The sequence below is a fragment of the Sabethes cyaneus genome, chromosome 2, assembly GCF_943734655.1.
Source record: "Sabethes cyaneus chromosome 2, idSabCyanKW18_F2, whole genome shotgun sequence".
Lineage (NCBI taxonomy): Eukaryota > Metazoa > Arthropoda > Insecta > Diptera > Culicidae > Sabethes > Sabethes cyaneus.
The window spans coordinates 18,871,539-18,887,787 of record NC_071354.1 but is presented as its reverse complement, the minus strand read 5'-3'; positions in this window follow the sequence as shown (position 1 = coordinate 18,887,787).

The following is a 16,249-nucleotide window of genomic DNA, read 5'->3' as shown; positions in this document are numbered from 1 at the left end:
TGCTATAGTTTGCAAAATGTTCAGTCATAAAACGGCGTAAATCAAATCTCCACCGTTTGTAGAATTTCACCTGAGATTCAAGACAACGTCACGAATTGACTGATGGGCTCCAATTTTATGAAACTATTTTTTATACATATTAACTGTCTGGGGAAGGAGCGTCGTAAGGTTATGATGGGTTCTTATAAAAAGGCTATGTTCATTACCGGAATAAAACATTTTTCCTAGAAACATTAAAAACAAAGCCGAAGTGCGGTTTCTGCCCAATGACGGCTGTAACCGAAATGGAAAATAAATTTCTGCTGCCTTTTTCAGTCGATCTTAAGAGTTGTGTGCTTGTAAATCTTTTAACCTGTTGCTTGGCTCCACTTGAGAGGCACTTGGTAAATAACAAACAAAAACAGTAAGTGCGGGTATCTGAAATTGTTATATCCTTTGTATAAGTACCTCACTGGTTTTAGCTTCTATTTGAGGCATTATTTAAGGGACAGCACAGAAATTGTGTGTCTTATTCTGACTTCTCTACGATAGTCGCGGTTCAGTGAAACCTGAATCTTCGCAGGATGAATTTCTTTTCGAGGAACCATAGGATAGGACAGCGAGGTTGTTCAAGGGTAAAGGTTACACAAGTCACCGTTGGAATAATATTTATCCTGGCAAGAGTTTGCGGTGAAGAAAGAAAACCGATAATACGAGATCCGAGAATATCGTTATCCTCTACGGAGACGGACGGAACCGGTTTCGTATTCGGGTCAGCTAAATTATGATGAAGTTGCTTTCTTGTGTTTTTCTCTTGCCACTGCCAGCCAAGCCAAGGAATATCCGATGAAGAAGTAAAACAAAATCATAATTGATTGAAATGCTGTCCACTGAAATTAGGTGGCTGATATGGAACACATCGCGGTAACTTCATGATTAGATTTTTCGCCCAATTCGCCTGCGGAAGCTTTTTACGTGCAGAATTTCCTCTCAATCTTTGACTCATGGGACGGGATTATGTTTGCAGAGTTGGTTTTGCTGAATGAAATTTATTGTAATCTATTTCTTGACTCAGCTGAATATTCAAGAGGCGAGAAAAAGCTTTTCTGTTAATTAAATGGAGTTTCTACTAAAATTTTCGTAGCTAAAAACTAATAAATTATCTTCTGTACGAAGAAAATTTTCTCTTTCTAATGTTTTAGAGCTCACAAAATGATTGATTATCTTAATAATTTGAATACAGTTCAGCCTTCCTAATACAAAAATAATTAATCACCATTACCAGAACAAATATTCCCACATTCTCACCACACAAAAATAACTCGTTAACATCTAAATCAAACAGAACTTAATCAAGGCTTTTTTCTCGAAACATTCGACCTTAACCTATTGACCGCGGTTGGCCACTTCTAGTGTAACAGTCACTCACAGTCACACATTGCTGAAGTAACAAAAAGCCATAATAGTTTGTTTGCTTTCCCTTCCGATTGCCGTTGTCGCAAATTAACAGTTCATTAACGCGGAGCGCGGCTGGCAAATGTAACCGGACTCTAGTGTGTGGGCATGTTTTTGTTATCATTAGTGTAGTGGTTCTTTTTTTACTGCCGCCGCCGTAGCCGTCCCATTGAATGCGACGTGTGTTTGATTGAAACTTAACCGTGACCGCGTGTCGGTCCGCGCCCCGCGGTTATGGGCCCAAGCAAGCGGTCGGGCGGTTGCTTTGGAATAGGAAACACCCAGCTGCAAACAGCTGGGTGGTGGCAATTGATTAATTAGACTGGAAGTAGAACACATGTGTGTGGTATCAGATAAGATTTTTTGCATTCTGTGAATGTTTCTTATTGAAATGGTTTATCATAAATTTTACGTGTTAAATGTAATTGAATATATTCGGTTATAAGATAATTTTATGGGTATGCTTCAACCCCAAGACATCCATTCCCATAACTGAACTGTTCATATAAGCTTAAAAGTGTATTATAACAAGACATATCAATAGTTTTATATCAAAAACGTGTTATTTATGGTACAGCATAGTGATTCCCAATCTACAAACATTTTGACGATTGTGTTTCACATAAACCATTCTAACGAACATTAAAAACTGCTATTGGTTTATCCCGGACGAGAATACATATATTTTTAATACCAATTTTTATTATCCGACAAGGAATCCAACACCGTGGATGCCGTGGTAGCAGCTTCTAATCATACTCTGCTGCCAGAATGCTTAAGTGATTTTTGTAATCAAATTTGTTGAAACATTATATACAATCCAATCCAAAGTCCAATTCAGTCCAAATCCCAGTCTGGGATTCGGTCTAATCCAGAGTCGAGCAACGCCCAGAGTTCATACCAGTCCACTCAAGAGTTTAGTCCAGAGTCTAGTGCTGTCTAGTCCAGAGTAAAACGCAATCCAGGATCTAATCCAGTTCGGAGTTCAATCCCATTCATAGTTCAGTTCTGAATTTATTCCATGGTGCAATCCGATCCAGTGTCCATTCCAGCCCAGTTCAAAATCTATACCAGTTAATAGTTCAGAGTCCAGTCCAGAGTGCTATACAGTCCTGAATCCTGTCTAGTCCCGAGTAAAATCCAATGCCGAGTTAATACTACTTCAATCCAGTAAAGAATCCACAATCCAATCCCGTCCAAAGTCCAGTCCAACCCACTGTCGAGCACAGAGGCCAATCTCGTCCTTAGTCCATTTTAGAACCTTATCCAGGCCAAATTCCCGTTCAGTCCATAGTCCAATCCAGATCCCAGTCCAGAATCCTGTCTAGTTCTAGTTCGAGTTCAGTCGAAGTCCATACCTGTCCAGTGAAGAGTCTATTTCATGTCTGTTCAGAGTTCAATCCAATCCAAAGTCCAGTTCCGACCAGTGTCTAATCCAGTTCAGAGTCTCATCCCGTCCAAAACTTAGTCCAGGGTCCAATCTACTCCAGTCCATTCCACCCCAGCCCACATTCCAGTTCAGACCGGAGTCCTTGTCATTCCTGTCCAGATTCTAGACCCGTGAAGAATTCAGTTCAGTACAGAATACAATTCAATCTCTAGAACCCAATGCAGTTAAACTTATAATTCAGTTCAGAGTTCAAAACCATCCATAGTTTAGTCCAGGATCAAATCCAATCCAAAGTGCAAAATCCAGTCCAATAAAAAGCCCACAATCCAATCGCTCCGGTACAAAGCCCATAGCAGTTCAGTGATAAATCTAATTCAGACAAGGTTCTACTGGCCCATGGTTTTACAGTTGACGTAACAGTCATCACCATCGTTGTTGAAAAAACGCGTTTTTCTTCTTTTTAGCTGAACAACCAAGTCTGTGTTGAAAATGTTAACTATCCCGATGTATAAGAATAACCAGGCGTCTATCCTCATAGTAGGGCGTAAAAACCACACTACTAGTAGTAGCAGTATTCCCTACTATAGTAATTTCAGTCAATTTTTCTTTTCCAGCCGTTACATTAATAATGGTTGGTAATATAATAAGCTTTTGGAAGAAAACCCTAAGACAGTGATGGCCAAAGCGCGGCCCTTCGTGATAATTCGTGCGGCCCGCGGGCTAATTTGAGGGATAGCAGACTTATGAATATTTTTTTTGATGACACAGGGGTCACTCAGTTCAGTCGTAGTACCTCGTGCATATTGTAGATCTGATTGCTCTGTGGTTTAAATTTTGTGATGATTGCTAAAAATCGGCTTTTGCTGCCGCCTATTCTACATTTTGGTGTGCGAAAGAATGATCAGAAGTCATTGCGGCCCGCGGACTCATGGGGCGACCTGATTTGGCCCGCACCACGCTTATGCCTGGGCACCACTGCCCTAAGATTTTAATGTAGGCTTGCCGAATCATCAGAAAATTAATTTTAAAAAGGACACTTCTATGTCCATAACAACCCTCACTCGGTCTGTTTATATTGGCTCCACATTGGCCCTTTTGAAAATTTGGTGCCGAATTGTGGAGTTTTTCGCAGATCGCAAACTAGAAAGAGATTCGTCAATACTGCATACAAATTGCACTACGCCAACTGGTTTAGCGTTCTGCTTGTTCAGAGTGCAATCCAGTCCAAATCCTAGCCCAGAATCCTATTCATTTAAGGGTCCAGAGCCAGCCAATATCAGAATTGAATCCAGTTCACAATCCAATCCGGTCAAACTTGTAATCCAATTCAGAATCAAATCCATCTCATAGATTAATCCAGAATTTAGACCGGGATCCAATCCAATCCAAAGTTAATCCCAGTCCACTCCAGATTTTAGTTCAATTCAGAAACCAGTCCTGTTTAGAAATTAATGCAGTCCAGGATCCAGCCTTCTCCAATTCAGTGTCCACAAGCACAAAACTTTAATCCAGAATTCAGTCCAGTCCAGAGTCCATATTAGTCCAATCCAGAATTAATTCCAGCGATGAGTTCAGAGTCCAGTCCAGTACAGAATTCAATTTAGTCCAGATTCCAATCTAGTACGACTTATAATCCAATTCATAGTTGACTCCCGTCCATTGTTTAGTTTAGGATCCAATTCAATTCAGGGTCCATTCCAGCCCAGTCTAGTCATGAGTTCAAAGCCCAGTCGAGAGTGCAATCCAGTCCTGTAATATATCCAGAATCTAACCTAGTCCAAAGTCTATCCCAGTCCAATCCCGTCCATGGTCCAATGGAGAGTTAAGAATCCAGTACATAGTGCAATCCAAACCAGACCCCAGTACAGAATGCTGTCTAATTCGGAGTCTGGTCCATGCCAGTCCAGCGAAAAAGCTAATCCAGACCAGTTCAGAACCCAATCCAATTCAGATTCCACTCCCGCCCAGCGCCTAATCCCGTTTAACCCGTAAAAACGTTTAAAGTTCGGTCCAGAATATATTACTCGGTCCAGTCTATTCTGGAATCCATTCCAGCCCAGTCCAGAATCCAGTCCAGCAAAGAGTATAGAATCTAGTCTAGTCCAACGTCTTGCCCAGTCAAATTCAGTGTTCAATCCAATCGAAAGTCCAGTCCCGTCCATCCAGTCCTGTTCAGAGTACAATCCAATGCAAATCCTAACCCAAACCCCTGTCCAGTTAAGTGTCCAGAACCAGCGAATATCAGAATTTAATCCAATAGTTTAACCTAGTCTAACCTGTAATCCAACTCAAAGTCAAATCCCTGCCATAGTTTAGTCCAGAATTTAGACCAGAGTCCAATCTAATCCAAAGTTTATCCCAGCCCTCTCCAGATTTTAGTTCAATTTAGAAATCAGTCCTGTTCAAAATTCAATGTAGTCCAGGATCCAGGCCACTCCACTTAAGTGTCCATAACAGTCTAATCCAGAATTCAGTCCAGTTAAGTCTGAAGTCCATGTCATTCCATTCCAGAATAAAGTCCAGCAAGAAGTCCAAAATCCAGTCCAGTACAGAACTCAATGCAGTCCAGAGGCCAATCTGGTCCAACTTATAATCCAATTCAGAGTTTACTCCCCTCCATAGTTTAGTTTAGTCCATGATCCAGTCCAATCTGGAGTCCATTCCAATCCAGTCCAGTCAAGAGTTCAGAGCCCAATCCAGAGCGTAATCCAGTCCAAAATCCAGTGCTGTAATGAAACTACAATCTAATCTCGTTCAAAGTCCAGTCTAGTCCACAGTCCAATCCCGTCCATAGTGCAGTCCAGTACAGAGTGCAATCCAAACTCTCAGTCTCAGTCTCAGTCTCAGTCAAGAATCCTGTATAATCCAGCGTCCGATCCAGTACAGAGTCCACACCAGTCCAGTGCAGAATATAATCTAGACCAAGTCAGGATTTCAATTCCGTTCAGCGTCTAATGCTGTTCAAAGTCCAACCCCGTCTAAAGTTCAGTCCAGAATAATCCTGGGTTCAGTCCAGTATCCATTCCAAGTTCCAACCCAGTCCAGAACCTAGTCCAGTCAACAGTTCAGAGTCCAATCCAGTCCGGAACACAGTCCACAATCCTATCCAATCGAGAGTTTAGCCCAGTACAGAATTCAATCCAGTCCAGAGTTTTATCCAATCCAGCGTATAATCCAATTCAGAGTCCAATCTCGTCCACAGTTCTGCCTAAAACTTATTCCCAGTTCCAGCTCAATCCAGAGTCCATTCCAGCCCACTCCAGAATTTAGTCCTGAGTAGACTAAATTCTGGAGTGGGCTGGAATGGACTCTGGTTCAGAGTTCAGCCCAGAGTGTCCAATATATAGTTCATACGGTCTAGGCTAGTCCAAAATGCAATTGAATCCGATCCCATCTGCAATCCTGTTTAGAATTTAGTCCAGGATCCAGTCTAGTCCAAAAGCTGGTCCAGTTTATAGTTCAGTTCCGAGCGAATCCAGTCCAGATCGTAGTCCCAAATCCTATCTAGGCTAGAAAGCGGTACAAATTTTATACCAGACCAGTCCATAATCCAGTCTAATGAAGAGTGTGAAGCCCAGTCTAATCCTAAGTCTAATCCAGTTCTGAGTGTACAACAGTCCAGTCCAGTCCAGTGAAGTATCCAGAATCCAGACTAGTCCTCAATTCAATACAATCCAAAGCCCACATAGCAAACCTTTTGGCCTGTATAACTTAATTCTAAACTAGATAAACAACATCTTGTACAACATAAGTAAATCGTATATTATGCGCAAAAGCGGCCTGTACAAACAAAAGTAAATGCCATATACATGAATTTGTTCTGCAAAATAATTTAAATTGTGATTTAACTAATCAGTTTTTAAGATTAACGGTATGATTCAGCCGTTCCCATAGTCTATAGTCCAGAATCCAGTTCAGTGAGGAGTTCACAGTCCAATCCAGTAAATAGTCCAGAATTCCAAAGTTCAGTCTAATCCAATCCAGAGTCCAGTCCAGAGTCCGGTCTAGTTCAGAGTATGATTCTGTCCCGAATCCTGCCTAATCCAGGGTCTAGCTCAGTGCAGAATTCATTCCAATCCAACGCATATTCCAATTCAGTGTCCAATAACGTCCACAGTTCAATCCAAAAATTATTCCAGAGTCCATTCCAGCCCACTTCAGAATCCAGTCCAGTCACGAACTCGGAATCCAGTTCATAGTGCAATCCAATCCAGAATCCTCATAATCCAGTTCAGCACATAGTCCGTACCAGTCCAATCCAGAATCTAATTCAGCTAAAAATCTACGGTCTAGTCTTGTCCAAAATCCAGTCCAAAGTACAATCCAATCCCGTCCATAGTACAGCTCAGAATTTTAGCATCTATGGCTCCTCCCAGAATTTAGTCCAAAGTCCAGTCCGGTCCATAGTTCAGTTCAGAGTCAATCCATTCCAGATCCCAAATCCTATCCAGGACAGAGTCTAGTACTTATTCCATACTAGTCCAGTCCAGCGAAGAGTGCGGAATCCAGACTAGTCCAGAGTTAAATCCAATGGACTCTGAAGTCCAGCCCAGTCTAGAATCTAGTCCATTTCAGAGTCCAATCCGGGATTTAGTTGAAGGTCCAGTCCAGTCCAAAACTCACCCCAGTCCAATCTAGACTCCAGTCCAATCTAAAGTCTAGTGCTAGTTCATTACAAAGTCCAATCTCGTTCAATGTCCAGTTCAGAAATATTCTTTAGTCTAGGATCCAGGACAGTGGTGAGTCTGGTTCAGTGTATAATACAGTTCAGAGCTAATCCAGTCCAAATCCTAATCCCACATCCTATTTAGGCCAGAGTCCAGTTCAGATTCCATACAAGTACATTTCATAATCAGCAGAGCACGCATTCCAGCATAGTCCAGAATTCAATCCAAAATTTAGTTGAAGATCCAGTCCAGACCAGAATCCACTCCAGTACGGTCCATACTGGATTATTCAGAAACCATTCCGAAACCAATCTAATGCCGAGTCTAGTCTGGTTCAGGAGTTTAACCCAGAATTTAGTTCATGGTCCTGTCAAGTCCAGAATTCAGTTTAATCAAGAGTTGGTTAATTATAATCGACCCACGTAACAAATGAAATTTTATTAAACTCTTACGATGGTTTTTATGACCAAAATTGGTCAAAAATACCATTATAGGAGTGTAATAAAACTTGGAAAGTTAAGGTTTTAGCCCAGTTCAGTTCAAGGACCATTCCACTGGAGTTCCGGGTCCAGTTCAACCGCTTTCGGTATAGTTCAGAGTCCAATCCAATCCAAATTCCAGTTCATTCCATAAACCAGTCCTGTTCAGAGTCCATTACAATGCAGGATCCAGTAATCCAGTTCAGAATTTATACCAGTCCAGTCCAAAATCCAGTCCAGTCAACAGTTTAGAGTCTAGTCTATTCCAGAATTCAATCCAGTCTAGTTCAGTGTCCAATACAGTTAAGATTACATAGTTGAGTACAGTCTAGAGTCCATTGCACCCCAGAATCCAGTCCAGTCCAGAATTATTTGCAGTCCACAGTGCTTAGTCTAGTTTAGTCTATTAGGGTGTAAGCAGCAAAGTGTGTCTATTTGTGTGTCTATTAGAAAGACTAGCATTATAAAAATTATTCGAGTAATGCTTGTTTTCACGATAAGTCAAGATAAATAAAGTACTAGGTTGAGTTTAATCTTTAACCCATATGGTATAGGGCAATTTGCCAAGAACTCGTGCAACAAAGACTGGTATAAAATATTTCTGTAGAAGTAATTAATACCGTAGTGAAAACTCTTTCATAGCAAAAATAAGCTATTAAACAATGATGATATTCAGCCTCTGTTAGGCTGACTCTGGCGCTGACAGTCATTAGATAAATTGAGAAAATTGAAATAAGTATGTTGATTTTATATCATGTGAATTATCGTACTTTTTCATTGGAGCTACAAAAATGAAGCAAATCATGCATGCTCATCAGGAATGAAACCCAACTTCAGTATGATGCAAAAAGTCAGCCCCAACAACCCCAGGTCAGCAGACCTTTCAGTGATTCATCTCTAATAACCCAACTTCACACCTTACTTTGACGTGCAACCCCAAAGCCATCCGTTTTACCGCTCTAACCGACCTTGTGTAGCGAGCACTGGCACGCGACGATCGACCGGCAGCACGTGACAAGTAACTTTATCTAACAGTGCGCCCATAAAATGTGCTTCGCTGATGTTGCCTTTTCGAAGGTAGGTAGATAGATAGCTGGCACAAGAACAATCAAAAAACAACCTTACCCTTATCGGTGAACTTTTAATCGTGCACAAAAAGTTTGGGTACGTTCCATCATCAGCAAGCGCCGTAAAAAGGTTGTTGCTGTATTGTTCTTCGATTTTGAACATGAAGCTTCCCGTTCCGAAGTTCAATGCTGCCGGAAGGGTGCAAATCTGTTTGGCGAAAGTTCGCAACAGATTTAAGGTGAAGGTCTTCGGAGGCCATAGAAGTATGTGGTAATAAAAATACTACGGCGTAAGGGTCGTATCGTCAGTATAGGCAATACAATTTTTTCTTCACGCTCTTCTCAGCAGTTTACAGTAAATCACCTAAATTACCATTTTCCGTTTTGAATTCGCAATTAGAAAGCATTTTTTTACACTTTATCAAAAATCATATTCTAAGGTGCGTGTAGAGCTTGTCCGAACATAAAAGCTTCGCCCTAACGTGCTAACACAGAGACCTTAGTGTTTGTTTACCCTTAAAAAAAAAGAAATGCAAAAGTTCCCACCCGAGACGAACCGGTGAAAAGTAGTACAAACATCAACAAGGCAACAAGAAAACTCCGCAACGTTTACAAATGAGAAAAATAAACCTGACGTTTGATGATGACGACGACGACAATACTATACTCTTGCGCAAAAGTTTTTCCTTCTAAGCTCAGCGTTGTCTTTCCCACGTGTGGCATCGAGATTGTGTTTTGTTTTGCTTACATATCTAAAAACCAAGTTATTTGTTTTAGACCTTTCACAAGGTAAATTTGTTTCTGCAAACCTCATGCAATAAAGTTGTTTTGCAAGGTTTTGCTCCTCTCTCGTTCAAGCCCATCAGTTCTTTTCTCAGTGACTAACCTTTATTGAAGTCAAAAAAACATTACTTACTGATCGATCAGTGGAAAGCAATTTTACGAAACAAAAAAATTCACCTTCCATAACGCAAACAACTGATGCGACAAAGGCGAGAGTTTGGAAGTCTCAAGTCACGACGCACGTGGCTCACCTTTCCGACTAGGTATGAAGACTCCCCAGTAAAAGCTGACAAACAGGAAATCCATACATGTTATTTATGCGTGAAGCATTGCAACCACAACACAGGCAACCACAGCACAACAAAGCCACATTCTTCACATCACATCATTTACCTCATCTTCTCCAGTAACTCCAGTAACTCATGCGTCGCCGTTTGTCGGTTAGGATAAAACAATGCGGCAGCAGAAATTACGCACCCGATGCCGTGATTAGCCATATATGTATAGTGTAGAGAATGATCCCAGGGCACAAGTTGTACCGACTTGGCCGCTGCTGCTGCAGACATCATATTCTGCCACTGTAATTTGCATAAAGATAAAACATAGTTACTAGTAGACGTACCGGCTGCTCTGCATGCTGCGCGTCACACTGCCTTTACGGTACCTAATATTGCATTGTGGTGCGGCCAACATTCGTAGACAAGTGTGCCACTACTGGAGCTGCATTATGTCAGCAGTGTGCTCTACTACTGCAACTGTTGTTACTGCACGGAATTCCGCATTCAGTTGTAAGATGGGAGGGAATGGTACAAAATGTGTCTCCGGGACAATCCAAATTACTTAAGTAATGTTTGAACAATCATGTGCACACACACACACACACACACACACACACACACACACACACACACACACACACACACACACACACACACACACACACACACACACACACACACACACACACACACACACACACACACACACACACACACACACACACACACACACACACACACACACACACACACACACACACACACACACACACACACACACACACACACACACACACACACACACACACACACACACACACACACACACACACACACACACACACACACACACACACACACACACACACACACACACACACACACACACACACACACACACACACACACACACACACACACACACACACACACACACACACACACACACACACACACACACACACACACACACACACACACACACACACACACACACACACACACACACACACACACACACACACACACACACACACACACACACACACACACACACACACACACACACACACACACACACACACACACACACACACACACACACACACACACACACACACACACACACACACACACACACACACACACACACACACACACACACACACACACACACACACACACACACACACACACACACACACACACACACACACACACACACACACACACACACACACACACACACACACACACACACACACACACACACACACACACACACACACACACACACACACACACACACACACACACACACACACACACATACACACAATTCCAAACGTTTCAGAGTATGGCTTTTTACATATGTGCTACCAGTGTCGGTGTTCGTTGGCACGCAACATTAAGCGAACCTTCTATAGTAACAATTCTAAGTTTCATCTCGTTCCTCTAGTGGTTTTCATTACCAATTTCAAAAAAACCGCTAAAACAATGAGCTCCCCCAGAACTTCCTGACGATCACTATAAAACTGCATTCTGACCAAGGGGGCAAGGTTTTTATGACCTCTTTAAGAATCAGATTATATTCAACAAACATTAGTAGCTTATTCAAACCTTCTGTAGCTAATTACCGGGTTAGAAGCGCTTGATAAGCTGTTATACGACAAAAATGTTTATTGGGTAAGCTTAAACTAAATAATCTTATCAAATTCTGCAGTAAGCTGTTTGACAGTTACCTCCACAGCTTAATGAAGCTTTTCACTACAAAGCTATAAAGCATACAGTTTGCTCAGGAGTCAGTCCCGGTGTATCGGTTAGCATTCACGCCTCTCACGCCGAGGACCCGGGTTCAAATCCCAACCCAGCAGAAGTCACGAATGACCTAAAAGTGTTAAAGTGACTATAATCTAAAACAAAAAAAAAACAGTTTGCTCTGGTATAAAGTTAAATCAGTCCTCTAGCTCTAAGCAGAAAAGTTGAATCTTTACTGTCAGATCATCCTGATCGATAGACAATAAATTTATAAATTTTCAACAGTCACCGTTGGTTTGCAGCATATGCGTATTAAATTTTATGATGCATATTGGTGTGATTGGTGGATAAAATCAATGTGCCATCCAAATTTTGCAATTTCCGCAGTGTTTGTGTTAACAAAATAAATGTATTCAGTTAGTAAATCACACTTGCTAGCCCAATCATATTAGTTGCTTCCTATGACAGGAAAACCGATTGATAATAACTATCTTTCTACAAATCTGATCTTTTTCATAATAGCAGCAATAAATCTGATTGGTCAGGGTGTTACCGTTATTATAGCTAACAGATTTATTATGGTTTGACAATCAACCTTTATAATATCAATTTTGTTTGGTGAGCCATATTGTATTGGTACGCCACGCGTATAGTAAATTTACAAGACAAAGACACGTGGGGCTACCAACTAATTTTATCGTGATAATATAAGCAACCACAATAATATTGCCTTATCAACAGCTTTGAAAGTTCAATTTCAATCAAATATTTTACTGAAGCTAAGTTGCACACAACAACTTCAGTAAAATATTTGATTGAAATTCAGCGGCAAATTCCCCTTGTCAGCTAAGTCCTTCCTCTCCCCTTGTCAGCTGCCACCATTTGTGCCACAGCCACCTATACATTTGTTTCCTCTTAAAAAATCCTTGTAATAAAAGAGTCTTTTTTCGTTATTTTGAATTCCCCACTTCCTTCACACTCCCCCCCCCCTCCCCACTTTCCTTATTTTGAACTCCCCACTCCCTTCAGACACCCCCTCTTAGCATCCAGCCATTTGTACAACTGATATCGGTTCAAATGCATGAGAAATGCACCCCCTTACTGATTTGACCGCCCCTTCTTACAGACCACTCCCTTTTTTATCAACTCCCCTGTGCTGGTTCTCTGTCAAAAAACATGTGTGCCAAATTTCATGAAGAACCGTTCAGCATACGTACTCACATTCCTCTTAAACCCCCCACTACCCCACATGGTCGTGCCATCCTTTTTGTACCGTAGCCTGTACTCCCCACTTCTCTTTCGCCACTTCATCTGTTTCCTCTCCAAAGATCCCCATAACAGAGGAGAACCAAAGCCTTTTGACGTAGGACTACGTCTTTCAGGAAGGTAGCTGGTATAGGGGGTAATTCCAAAAAATCTTTCTCGAAAAGTGGTCAGGTTTTGAACACTAATAGCTTAGTGGTTTCCCGAACGATTTTCAATATTCTTACACCAATCGATTAAAAAATCTTCTAAGAATTGGCCCAAATGAAGAAAAGTATGGATTCTTGATGCTGAACTATTGAAAAATTGAAAATAATGAACCTATGTTTTACCAGAATTCTCACTTCCTGATTGGTTGGAAGATTCTTTACGATGATCTAAACCTATACCAATTTGATATCTGTGCTTGGGAAGTGAGCCAAAACAAGTGACCAAGTTCGCTCATTTCAACAAGATTTCTTAACACCGCGATTAAACCTAGACCATTTTGATGTCCTTGCTTGGGAAGTACGCCAGAAAGAGTGACAAAGCCCCCTCGTGCCAACAGATTTCTTACGAACGCGATTAAACCTAGTCCATTTTGATGTCTGTGTTAAGGAAGTGCGCTAGAAAAAATGACACAAGTTCGTTGTCCTAACAGATCGCAAATTCTTTACTGCGAGACGATTAAACCTAGGCGAATTTGATATCTGTGTTGGAAAAATGTGGTACAGCTGTAGTGTTCGGTTATAATATGACTCTGTATGAATACGCATGGCCATTTCATTAGAAGTGTAGTGAAAAGATGTGCTGTTGATAAAATAGGATTAAATTGGTAAAATCCCTTCAACGTGGGGAACCATGGGTAATAAAAACAAACTTTAATTTTTGTAATGTAGCAGGAGGGCAATAGTTTGTGTTCTTGATTTTGTTAAATTGTTTCCAAATGCACATAGAAATAACTCTGAAATCTTCTGAGGATTGGACGTATGCAATGTTACTACTTTGATAAATGTTACATACAACGCATGTAGCATGTATATATGTTGCATATAGCATTTATACATGAAGAATCGAATGATTACAAGCATGGATACATGCTATTATCACTACAAAGAGACTGACGTAGTCCTGCGTCACCTATATATGCGGGCGTGTCTTGTACAAAACCCCTCTGATTTTTTTCCATATATCCCTCCTAACCTTTCCAGATCCTTCTCTTGACCAAACTGCTATCACCCAAATAACACAAAATCGTAATAGAAAGAACACAATAAGTCGTATGCATGTCAATTTTACATTGGAATTGCATAATGATTAGAGTGTGTCAAGGCGAAGTGCACAATAAGTTGTTTTGCGGTCATGCGTGTCGTCATATACAACTTATGGCTGTGAATTGTAAAGTAGTATAGATGATTGTAACATTTCGTTATATCTTAACCGTATATTGAGGATTACTAAGTTGCATGTTGCCTCCACTTTGATACTTATATGTTCTTATGTGGTGTGAAATATAACTTTTTCGTGCGGATATGATTTCGTATCTGTCAGTTGCAACCGAAAAATACAAACCAAATTGTTTACTGGGCAGTCCACATGCATGAGGAACGCAAACCCTTTTACTAACCCTTACCCTTTCCCCCTTTTTTGTCATCCTCCCTGTGCTGATTCTCTTTTGTCAAGGAACGAACATGTATGCCAAGTTTGGTGAAGAACAGTCGAGATGTTCTGGAGTTATGGCGGAACATACATACATACATACATACATACATACATACATACTCACGTTCAGGTATGATCAACAGCCGCCTAGGCAAGCTTGGCATGCTTTTTTCGCTTCGATTTTACTTTTTGATTATTGCACCTCAGCCAAGCAGAATTTGATAAAGTGGTGTATGGGGCATTTACACAGCTAGTGATTATCTACAATAATGCTAATGAAAGTAAAGTTTTATCTTTAGAATTTACGCCACTGTAGGGTGATAATACATAAATACAAAAGGGATGGAAATGCTTACTTCAGCAATATCGTATAAGGCGATTGCAAATGATTTTTAAAGTTTTTGTCCCCCCGTTAAAAATTGGCTTTCAAAATCGGACGGCGAATAAAAAATTTGTCGAACCTAAGTAATTTTTTTTTTGTGTAAAATCAATTGTCTGTGGATTTTACAGCCAACAGAACTCAAAAAATGAGTGGAGTTTTAACGCTCTTAGCACGAAACAAAAGTTCAAGCAATGTAATTTCCAAAATATCAGCAAAAAAAATTCTTTCGATTTTGACTCCATTTAGGAAAGTTGAAGAATTGAAGCGAAAAGAACGTGCCAAGCCTGCGCCTAGGTTGAAAAGACCATGTTCCATCGAACTAAACAAGAACAAACCGGGTGATACAATATCTGGATAATATAGCTTGTAAGTGAAGTTTTCAAATGAACTTTAATGGGTTTAGCAACATTTGGCCGAGCGTTGTCATGCTGTAGAATCACTGTTTCGTGCCTCTATTGCTATACCTTATACTATGACCTTTTTCACGTAGTGTTCGACTCGAATGCATATCAATTGAACTCAATACCGTAGATACAGATTTGCACAGTGATAGATGGTGTCCCGTAACGTTGGAATGTGTCAATTTATGCAATCTTTCGAATTATTCCACTAGCACTCATTATCATCATTTCCTTCCGCAGCGCATTTTACTCCGCACCTCAGCTGAGAATCAGACAGCATTGCGCTATATGCCAAAGTGTCTCGCGCTCGAGAAAAAATGAGAAAAAAATGAATCAAGATCTATGAGTGAGTGGGAATTATTAAAAATTCGATTCTATTGATGAGAGTGCGCCCCCCTGAGTGCAGCGGCCGACGAGACTCGCCACAAGATCGCTGCCACCCGCCGGTCATTCTCCGATCGAGCGTCGAGATCTTCTCGCTTTGTTGGGTGGTCGCTCGCTGGTCGTCGTCGTCGTCGCCTCGCACAAGGCCACAGGGCCCCCTTGTTTCATCTCGCCGTCGTCGTCGTCGTCTCCAGAGCCGCGATCACTCGAGCCTGAAGCGACAAAACTCTTTTAATGGATTTTAAATATGTTCCCGCGGTTGTTGTTTCGCGATTGACACAGTTCAAATTTGCAGTGACGCTGGATGACAGTGGCAGTCGCT